The 9,838-nt window shown below is 39.9% G+C and overlaps 1 protein-coding gene across 2 annotated transcripts in view; it reads right to left on the reverse strand.

Annotated features, from left to right (window-relative positions):
* Gabra3 (gamma-aminobutyric acid type A receptor subunit alpha3) overlaps window positions 1-8,642 on the reverse strand; it is a 179,433-nt gene extending 170,791 nt beyond the window's left edge. Inside the window, exons 1-2 of one of the 2 annotated variants that reach the window (XM_051178249.1) lie at window positions 8,562-8,642; window positions 8,022-8,101 (exon numbers count right to left, since the gene is read on the reverse strand). The gene's annotated coding sequence lies outside the window, so the exon portion shown is untranslated. The remainder of the gene's footprint in view (window positions 1-8,021; window positions 8,102-8,561) is intronic. The other variant, XM_051178247.1, reaches the window with a different exon arrangement.
* Window positions 8,643-9,838: the final 1,196 nt, after the last annotated feature.

Below are 9,838 nucleotides of genomic sequence, written 5' to 3' on the forward strand. Positions count from 1 at the left end.
GTGCAAAGGCTACCATAAATGCCCTTCCCTGATAATGAGATCAACAACTAACTTATCCGTCATCATAGAGACTTCATCTAGTAGCTGATGGAAACAGAAGCAGACACCCACAGCTAAACACTGAGCCAAACTGGAATCCAGATGCAGAGAGGGAGGACAAGGCCAGGTTGCAGAAACACATAGAGACAGCTTACCTGAACAAGGAGGAGCTAACGGGCCATGGGACTGATAGCTGGGAAGCCAGCATGGGACTGACTCAGGCCCCCCTGAATATGGGCCTCAGCCAGAAGGACTGAGCAGTCTAAGGGACCTCAGACAGTGGAGCCAGGATGTATCACTGGTGCACAAAAGGACCTTGCGAACACATCCCCCATGGATGTCTAGAGACAGGAGAGAAGCCCTAGTCCCTACTTCACAGGACCTGTCAGATCTACATGACCCCAACTGGATGGCATTCCCCTACATATGGAAATGGGGTGGGGGGAGGGGAGGGGAGAGTGGTTAGAGTGCATGTGAGAGGGCAGAGAGGGTAAAAGTGAGGAAAGGAGGGAGGGAGGGAAGGAGGGAAGGAGGGAACTGGGATCGACATGTAAAATAATAAATTAAATTAAAAAATATATAAAAAGATAAACTTTAAGCCATAATTTCATGATACAATTGAACAAAGTGGGAAAATAGATATTAAATTTCAAATATCAAATTCTTTGTAGAATAGCCATATGCAATTAACTGCCACAATAGTACAAAGTTCTCCTTTGCAGAAGTAAAGGTATATTATACAGTCAATACAAGTAAACAAATTGAGGTTCAGTTCTCCTTCAGTTACAGTAAGTAGGAGAGATGAGGTGATAGAAATTATTTAAAAGCTACAATAATATTGAAACAGTATAACTAAAACAAGAAGAAGCAGACCACAGGAATGGAAAGTAGAAAAAATCCCCAAAAGATCATACTATATATAAAAATTTCAATATATTAAACAACTGAGGGGAAGAATGAATTATTCAATATTTGCTGCTGTGAAACAACTAAAGGGGAAAACCATTTAGGAAATGACTTCACACCATACATCAACATAAATTTCAGAAGGGTTAAGCAGAAACAATGAAATCTAAACAAAATCTATTCAAGCACTTATTAAATTTTGAATGACGAACTGCAATATAATTCATGAGAGTAAATTACAAATCAAGAGATAGATTTAATTACACACAAATTAAGATCAACATATGTAAAATTTCTTTTAAAATGTACACAGAAAAATATTTTCATCGTGGTAAGAATGGTCTTATGTCTACTAAATACAGAAAAATAAGTAAAAATCATTTAAATTTAGAACAAATTAATGTATATAAAAGGAAACAGAATAAAGGAATGTTTAAAAAAACATATCTACCATAATAAAAAAAAAAGAATAAAGAATAAACACTAAAGTGATGTTACTATTTTGCATGTCAGATTGACAAAAAATATAAAAAGGTGGCTCTATTGCAGCTGTATAAACAGACACTGCCTGTATTCTATAGCACAATGATCTCAGATGAACATCAAGAGATTTTACAAGTTAGCATCCTGGGGCTCAGCAATGCCTCTCACTCCATCCTTCTCAATGATTCATTTAAAAAGTATTATGTACATTTAGACAATTTTAGCTACTATAGGATAAAATCATCAACAAAATAGGAGGAAATCCTGTACTTACTTTCTAATATATGTCGTGTATGGAATCTAGTTAAGTGATGATGCAAAATCAAAGAAGAAGAAAAGAAAAAGGAGGTTCATATTGGGGGAGATGAGTCTGCATTTTTACATAAGCTCATTATAGAAGACTTCACCAGAGCAGCATTTGAGACATTAAAGAGGTAAAGTTCAAATAATAATGATAGATGATATGCATGAAAATATATACTACAGAGCTATTCACAATTGAAAACAATTTTAACAGTCAATAATTAGGGCTGTCAGATAATGATGACATAACAATTATGCACCAGTTAAAATTTTTGAAAAGCTGTTTAATAAGGTGAAAATTCTCAGAATTGTAGTATTAATGAAAAGTAGCTATGACACACACAAACACAAACATGTGTGTGTGCATGCAAATGCATTCACTCACACACACACACACACACATACACACACACACACACACACATAGCTAATGATCCTGTAAACACAGAAACATATCTGAAAGGAAGCATTTCAAGGTATTTCTGGATGTTAGATGCAATTTTCAAATTTTCCATAATGTGATTATTTTATTTTTATACCATGAAAAAAATATAAAGGTAGACTTTACAGTCTTGAAGTAGACTGAACGTTGTCTGGGACTTTTAAAATGTAAGTTCTGGGAAGCTGTGCATAAGGGAATGGGTTTAGGGTTAGCCATCAAACATTGGGAGTCATGTTGATCTACTAACTTACCATATGACCTATATGGATGATATCAAAAACCTATTTTCTGCATACAACAGGATAGTAGCACATATGAAGTCATAGAAATTGTTATAGCAGGCACAAGACTTATATAAGCTCAAGCCAGACAAAAATTCCAGCATGGAAGGTGACAGATAGGCACTCAATCACACCACTAACTAAGGAGCTATTGACACTTGATAGGTACTGGAAGGCAGGCAGGCAACTTTCTCTAATGTTGGTAATCTGAAAAGATGACCACACTTCTGGGCAAGCCTCACTCCCAAGTAGTCGGCCAGCCCAAACTGAACTTGATTTTTGGTGGGAAAAGAAGAAAACTCAAAGCTGGGTGGGTAGAGAGGTGACAATGGAGAGGTTCGATATAGGAAGAGTTGGGGTGAATATGATCAAAATGTTATATTAAATTCTCAATCGATAAAAGTGTAGTAAGAAAGAAATGAGCCATGCTAGAAACGAAGGGCCTAATACAGAAAGTATTCAAAATATGTGGCATGTGATCTGAAGGACTGGGAGTATACAGAGTACAGGAAAGTGTGAAGAGGACTGAACCATCTTTCAGTGTGTAAATGGCTGTTATAGGAAAGGAAATAGAAATTCGCATTGCCATGGAGCAAGGCCAATAGGTTAGATTTAGAAAACATGTTTCATTTCAAAATAAAACTAACTTGCTAACAATAACAGCTGCATACCATCAGGTAGTGATTAAATCATCAGATAGTAATAAATAGCCTTTCCTGGGACCATTCACACTGAAAACGTGTCCATATTCACTCACTGATAAGAGTGCTATACATGATTACTAAGAATCATGCCATTTCTGAGCTCCGTCTTGTACTATTTTGAAAAGTTATTTTATGTTATAACCACTTACATAATTCTGTCTGCATGCACCTCCTTTCCCTTCAAGAGAATCTATATAATACCCTTTCCTTTCAAGAAAGCATTTTCAAAGTGAAAATCGCCACTCTAAATACACAGCCTAGAGATTTTTATTCTTCTTTGTGTGGATAGTGAGGAGACATACTGTGTACAGACATCAATACCTTTAAAATCATGTTTCAAGTACAAGTAAAAAAATGTTTTCCTATTACCAACCAGCATTCCCCCTAGGAAGAAAACACCTGGGCCATTCCATTTGAGCATACAAGATAACAACCACACTACTATTTCCCAGTGTCCTGTTCCATTTTACAGTTACTTTCACTGCTTTCAAAATGCCCATAATGAAAATAGCACCTGAAATCTAGCTTTACTCCAGATCTTAGGAGTAAGTTCCTTCTTCAACTCTCAGGACAGTCACAATTTCATCCATTTGAGGAATATAAAAACAAAGAGACCTCTCCATGGCCTCTTCCAAAGCTTCAGAATACTTTATCAAAATGGGCAGTGTTGCTTCGCTGAGTGGCTTAAATCAAACTATGTGTACAACATGGTTAGCACACAGGATTCTAGAGAACAGAACAGTTACTGCAGAACCTTATAGCTAAGGAAGATGTTATAAATAAGCCAACCTCCCCCCCCCAATCATATAGTTTTCAAAACTAGAGCTCACACATGACAAGTAAGTTGGCGTCAGAAACTAAGTCAGTATCCAGCTCAGTAATAAATGACAAACTATGCTATCAGAAATCCATGATGGGAGAGATTTTTTTTAAATATATGATTCTTGACAAAAATGTTTTCTCTGTCATTCATGTTTTTCTACAAATTGCTGATTATACAAAGCCAGGGATCTAAGGAGAGCACTGGCATGATGGAAGTGTGAGTTCATGTAATACATATCATCTGATTTTAAAGTAAGGGGATGCTCCTGTGGACAGAAGCCTAAAGGCACCTTTCCTTTTTTTCCCCCACTACTGCAGTATATACCTGCCAGATATCTGCAAAATGGTTGTGCATCATCCAACTTAAATGTTAGCAAGCATGTGAGCTTCAGAGTACTAAGGACTGTTTGCACAAAATTGAATATCATTTGTCAGTAAGGACTGTTTGCACAAAATTGAGTATCATTTGTCAGTACTCAACTCTTCTGCAAAATATAATAATGGTGATCACATCTTCCCTATTAGAGTAGTACATTCTCCTCCACACAAAAACTGTAATTTACGGCCATGTCATTCAATAGTTTGTAAAAATAAGTCCTTGCTCCCCATCTAAACTAAGGTGGCAACAACATTCCTATTTTGTTCAAAACTGTACTCTCCACTGAGGGAAAAGGATATACATTCAATCTAATCAGTGAGTGGCTGAAGCTAAACCTCTCTTTCAACTTTCTCCCTTCTCCCTTTTCTAGCCTTCACATGGGTTTATCTCCTTCCCTTGTAACCTAAAGATAAACATTCACCAAAAAAAAAAAAGTTGAATCTCTTTTCCTATTTCAAAAATCAAAAGACACTGACTCTCATACTGATGTCTCCACGTGGCTTCTTTGCTGAGCTCCAAGCCCACATTTCAAATGTATTCAGCAGCTCTTGGAATTCAGTACTATCTGCATGAGTTCAGGTAGATCAAGCCATTTAGCCTATCCTGGTCCGATTGATTGCTCACAAGTACTGCCACCTCATCTCTTTTGTACATAAATCTTTTTTCCAAGCTAACCTTCACTATGGTTTGTAGTCAAGTTTACCACCTATTTTCCAAACATTCCTCATACATAAGTTATTTCATCATGTATAACTGTCTATTCCCAAGCACCATTGCTTAAAATCTATCTAACTTTTAATTCACAGTTCAAAATCCACTTCCAGGAGTTCCCTTTGCTCCCCTTTAAGTCCTTTGTCTCTCTTTCATGTGTTTAGATCTTACATTACTAATACTGGCATTGCTTGCATATTTCTTCTCCTTCCTACTTGACTCTGTCATCTCAGAGAACAGAGACTAAGTCTAATCTATTCTGTGTCTTCCACATTTTCTTTGGACTATTGTAGGCATTTAATAACTTTATATCAAATGGATCCAGCTTAGACTATGTCAATAGCCCTACTTAAAACCCTCTTATTAGGTAACATGCTTCCTGACCAAAGATTAAAATCCCTCCAAAAGACTACATATCTCTCATCTCAGTCCCAATGTATATGTTCCTCTTTCCCTCCCTCCTTACCCCCTTCTCTGTCCATCAACAAAACTACTCCTCCACCACCATCCTGATCCCTATGGATCTCTAGGTAGCTTCAATCCCTCCCCCTTATGGAAATGATAAGCTTGCTATACCTTCAAGCTTTGCTTAAACCCCCAAGTTCTTTATTATATATTCACATAACTCATCCCCCATACTTATGCATCATTATCTAAAATGGCATAGTTGTGTGGTTACAAGAGCACCAGCCTCTTCCCCATCAATGATAAACCTCAAACAAGCAGAGAATATGTATGTTTTGTTCACCTTTATTAGCTTCTGCGCGATGGCAGACTATAACCCAATGCATTGATAGTGAGAAATAAACAAGTTATAAACAACTGAATTGATGAAGATAGTTTTACAACCGCTACACTAGAAAGTTGCATTGAAATGTTCTGGCACCACCCTAAAAACCCAGATCAGAATTAGTATTTTAAAACCATACCAGTAGGCATTGTTGTTCATTAAGGTCTGAGAAGCACTGACTCTGGGTTGGTTCTTAAGACCTTCACACCCCTGAGAGTTTATAAACTTCACACCAAGACTTTCAAATGTGAAATGCTCTGGGAGCTAAATACACCAAATCATTTTGTAAATGGAAAATCTAAGACTCTTGGAGGGGAAGTCATGTGTCTAAGGGAACTGACAAATAACCAGAGCCAGGAGTAGAATTCAGGTTTGCTACATGTGCTTTGTTCTAGCAGGGTTAATTCCTTTCCTTTCAGGTTGTACTGAATCCCCTCAGTGATATCTGACATTCTATAAGTTTTTCTTCTAGCTTCTATATCATGTATGAGTCTTAAAGTCACCCCCATTTCCAATATCTCTTTAATAATATTTCTTCTTAATTTTTGACTCTGGAATTCCCTATGCTCCATACCTATTGTCTAGCTATTATGTCGATTTTCTGTAGTTTTAGAATGACTAGTATCAAAGGGTCTTTAGTCTTTAGAAATACAAAAGAGAACTTCTTTGTTTGCAGCAGTCCAGATGACAAAGATAGCCAGTTCTTCCAAGGACCAGAACCTTTACTATCAGAGCTGCTTGAGAAAGTTGTGAGATGTGAGTTTGAAGGTGACAAACATGAATAAAAAGTCTACTCTCCAAAAGTCAACCCTGCTCCTTTAATTTGTAGTCTTATCAGACCCAAGAATTGAGGAGAAGGTATGATCACCATCTTCAATTAGCTGAAGAAAAATTATTAAGAAATAACAAGTTTCTTCCAGATACTTCCAAAGAACCAATGAACAGAAAGCATAGATAATTTTTAGAAAATTTCTGACATAGTTGCTCAAAACTACAAAGAACTGCCTAGTGAGCTCTCTGTCATTGCAAGGAATTTAAATAGGCAGCAGTCAACAATTGGGGTGCTGAGGAAAAACTCAATCAGAGCTTAATGGCTTTTAAGAGCCTTCTAGCTGGAAAGTTCTACAATTCACAAATGTTTGGCCAAGCTCTCAGAAATAGCAGGATTCATATCTAAAAGATACAGTCTGAGCAGCTATGACCATAGGAAAGTAAAGTTTTTATAGGCATCCTTTCTAAAACAGAAAGTAGATTGGTCAAAAGCAGCCTTCTAGGGCCTTTAAGGAAGTCTAGGTCCCACACCTCTCGCAGTTCTTACTGCACTACACAAGGTCACTAGTTGCTCCCCAAAGCCAACTGCTCCTATACTTGGCCAACAGAGAAAGCCTGGGGATCCACGGGCTGTATTTTCATTCCCCACTGTAAATGGCTGTTCTCTGTCATTGAACAAGCTACTTAAGCTTGTTGTACCTCAGTTTCCTTATCAGTCAACCAAAGATAACAGCAACCAGCAGTTTCACAGGTTTGACATAAAAAAATTCAAAGAGGTAATACACATTAAACCCTCAGCCCAGATCAGAAACATTAAACACTTAAAATGTTAGTAATTGGTACAATTTTGTTCTGCAATTATTACCAGGGACATGACAGTGTCACTATCTACAGAGAGAAGCCTCTTCACGCAACCAGACCTGGTCCATTACAAGTTCAGGAGGGATACAATAGTTTCAGATATATTCAGAGAAACCGAACCTGAGGAACCCTCAATAATCCAAACCATTCACAATGGAAATCCTAGCTCTTCACACTCTCCTCTGCTTGCCAGCAGCCCCTCCCCCTGCCTCAGGAAGCTGGGCAGCCTACTGGGAAGAAAGCTCTTCAAACCATCAGGTGTTTCTGTCCTCCTCCCAAGGACACTTCTAGACCTATGAAGATGCCCCCAGTGGGGGGGGTCTGAGAAATCTGAATCATGGTTTAGGCTGTCCACACAGCCGCCTGGGATTAGGAGTGGGTTCCAGTAGGGCTTCCCTCACTGAAGCAAGAAAAGATTCCCAAGTTTGTAGAAGAACTCTGGGCCCAACCCCACAGTGAACCTCTAAAAGGAAGGGGGAAGGGCTCCACCTGCTTGAAAGGAAACAGTTATTTACAACTTTCTACTCACTTGCATCTGGAAACTGCAATAGGGTGAAGGGAAGGGGCTGCTCAGTCTCCTTCCTTCTGATTTCCAGCAGCCAAACACAGCTGCAGAGAAAGAGTTAAAGGAGAGAGCTCCAGCCATTACCCCATCCTTGGTGCCTAGAGCTGTCTGGGGGGTCATGACAGTGCTGTCTGCTCTGGCTAGGGGCCACTCTGTGGCTTTCTGCAGCAGCTGTCGGGCCCCCAAGCAATTTGCAAGGTCAATGCTGACCTCCTTCCAAAGAGGAACACAACAATTCACTGACAATGAAGCAAATCGTGCATACTCGACCACATCGCAACCCCCCTTCCTCAAACCAGGTTTTACCCCAGCGCCTCCCAGCCCAAATGCCGCCTCTGGGCTTCCACCAGTCCCACTGGGGAACCCACGATAGCATCGCAGCTGCATAGCATGTCTCGCCTCCCGACCAACCCAAGGAGACTCTCCTAAAGGGGGAGAGATGCTATCTGGAAAGGAGACCTGAGCTTGGGGGAGGGGGAAGAAGGGAACATCTCTGTCTCTTACCGAGTGCCACAGTCACTTCCCCGAAGCAGAGGAGAAAAGGATGAATGAATTGAAACAAGTTGGAGGCTAAGCCCTGATAGAATGAGGCTTGTTCTCTTTCTCTAGGTCTCTGTCCTAATCCCTATCTCAGTCTGTCTCTGCTTTGCCAGCTAGCTAGCGCGCGCTCACGCTCTTCCTCTCTTCTCTCCCGCCCTCCCTCCCTCCCTCCCCCTCCCTCCCTCCCTCTCTCTCTCTCTCTCTCTCTCTCTCTCTCTCTCTCTCTCTCTCTCTCTCTCTCTCTCTCTGTCCTTCCGTCTCCCTCTTTCCCAGTCCCTCCGTCCCTCGTCCCTCCCTTTCCCTCTACCTCTCTCCTTTCTTCCTCCCTCTTTCTTTCCCTCCCTCTCCTCTTCCCTCCCAACATTCCTCCCCTTCTCCCCACCCCCTTTGCTGGCTTTACCACTGCCTAGTGCTGAGCATACAGCTAAACTGGGGTTCTGAATACAGAGCTGCAAAGGCTTTAGATCTGTGGTTGTTTTACGAAAGACTAAAGTAGTATTTCATTCTTTGAGGTTTCCAGCAGAGAAATCAAGGGAAGCTCAGAGAGAAGGGAGGGGGAGAGGGGTAAGCAAATGGGGAGAGAAAGAGCAAAAGGCTAAGAGCAAACAGAAGATAAAGGAAGTAGAGATTATCAAAAGGTTGTGAGATGCTTACTTTCCTCTTCAAGAGCTTCCTCCTTTTCTCTCTTCTCTCCCTTCCATCCTTATGGGAGTGCCTTCTAACGAGGGCTCCAAATAAATGTTTGACAATCTTGTCTGTTCAGATTCCATCTCCGTGGATAATAATTACCTCCAAACAAAACAAAAAAGTTGTCATTCACACTCCACTAAGAAAGAGTTCAGCCATACTGACCCCCTAATGACCTAACTTCCACCTCACCTCAACTAAGTAGAAATGTGGACCCAATTCAAAACTGTCAACTAAAGCTTGCCTCAAGATAAAACAGGGCAAACGCAGGTCCATAGTACTGAAGACAATATACAAGGCCAAGAGAAGAAAATTGAGGATTCAAAATATAAAGCAAAAGGAAGAAGAGCAGTCTGAACAACACAAACCAGCTGTGGAGACTGAAAAATTAAACAAAGGAACTTTGAGGGAAGCCTCAGAAAATTACTGTTGCCTTGGGGGAATCATTTCTTCAATCTAGCCTTCAGAACCATCAATGAGTATAGTGTCAAAAAAAAAAAAAAACCTTCTAGACCTAGCAATCTAGGACCTAAAGACAGGAAACTCCTACATGC

The sequence above is a fragment of the Phodopus roborovskii genome, unplaced genomic scaffold, assembly GCF_943737965.1.
Source record: "Phodopus roborovskii unplaced genomic scaffold, PHOROB, whole genome shotgun sequence".
In the NCBI taxonomy this organism is placed as follows: domain Eukaryota; kingdom Metazoa; phylum Chordata; class Mammalia; order Rodentia; family Cricetidae; genus Phodopus; species Phodopus roborovskii.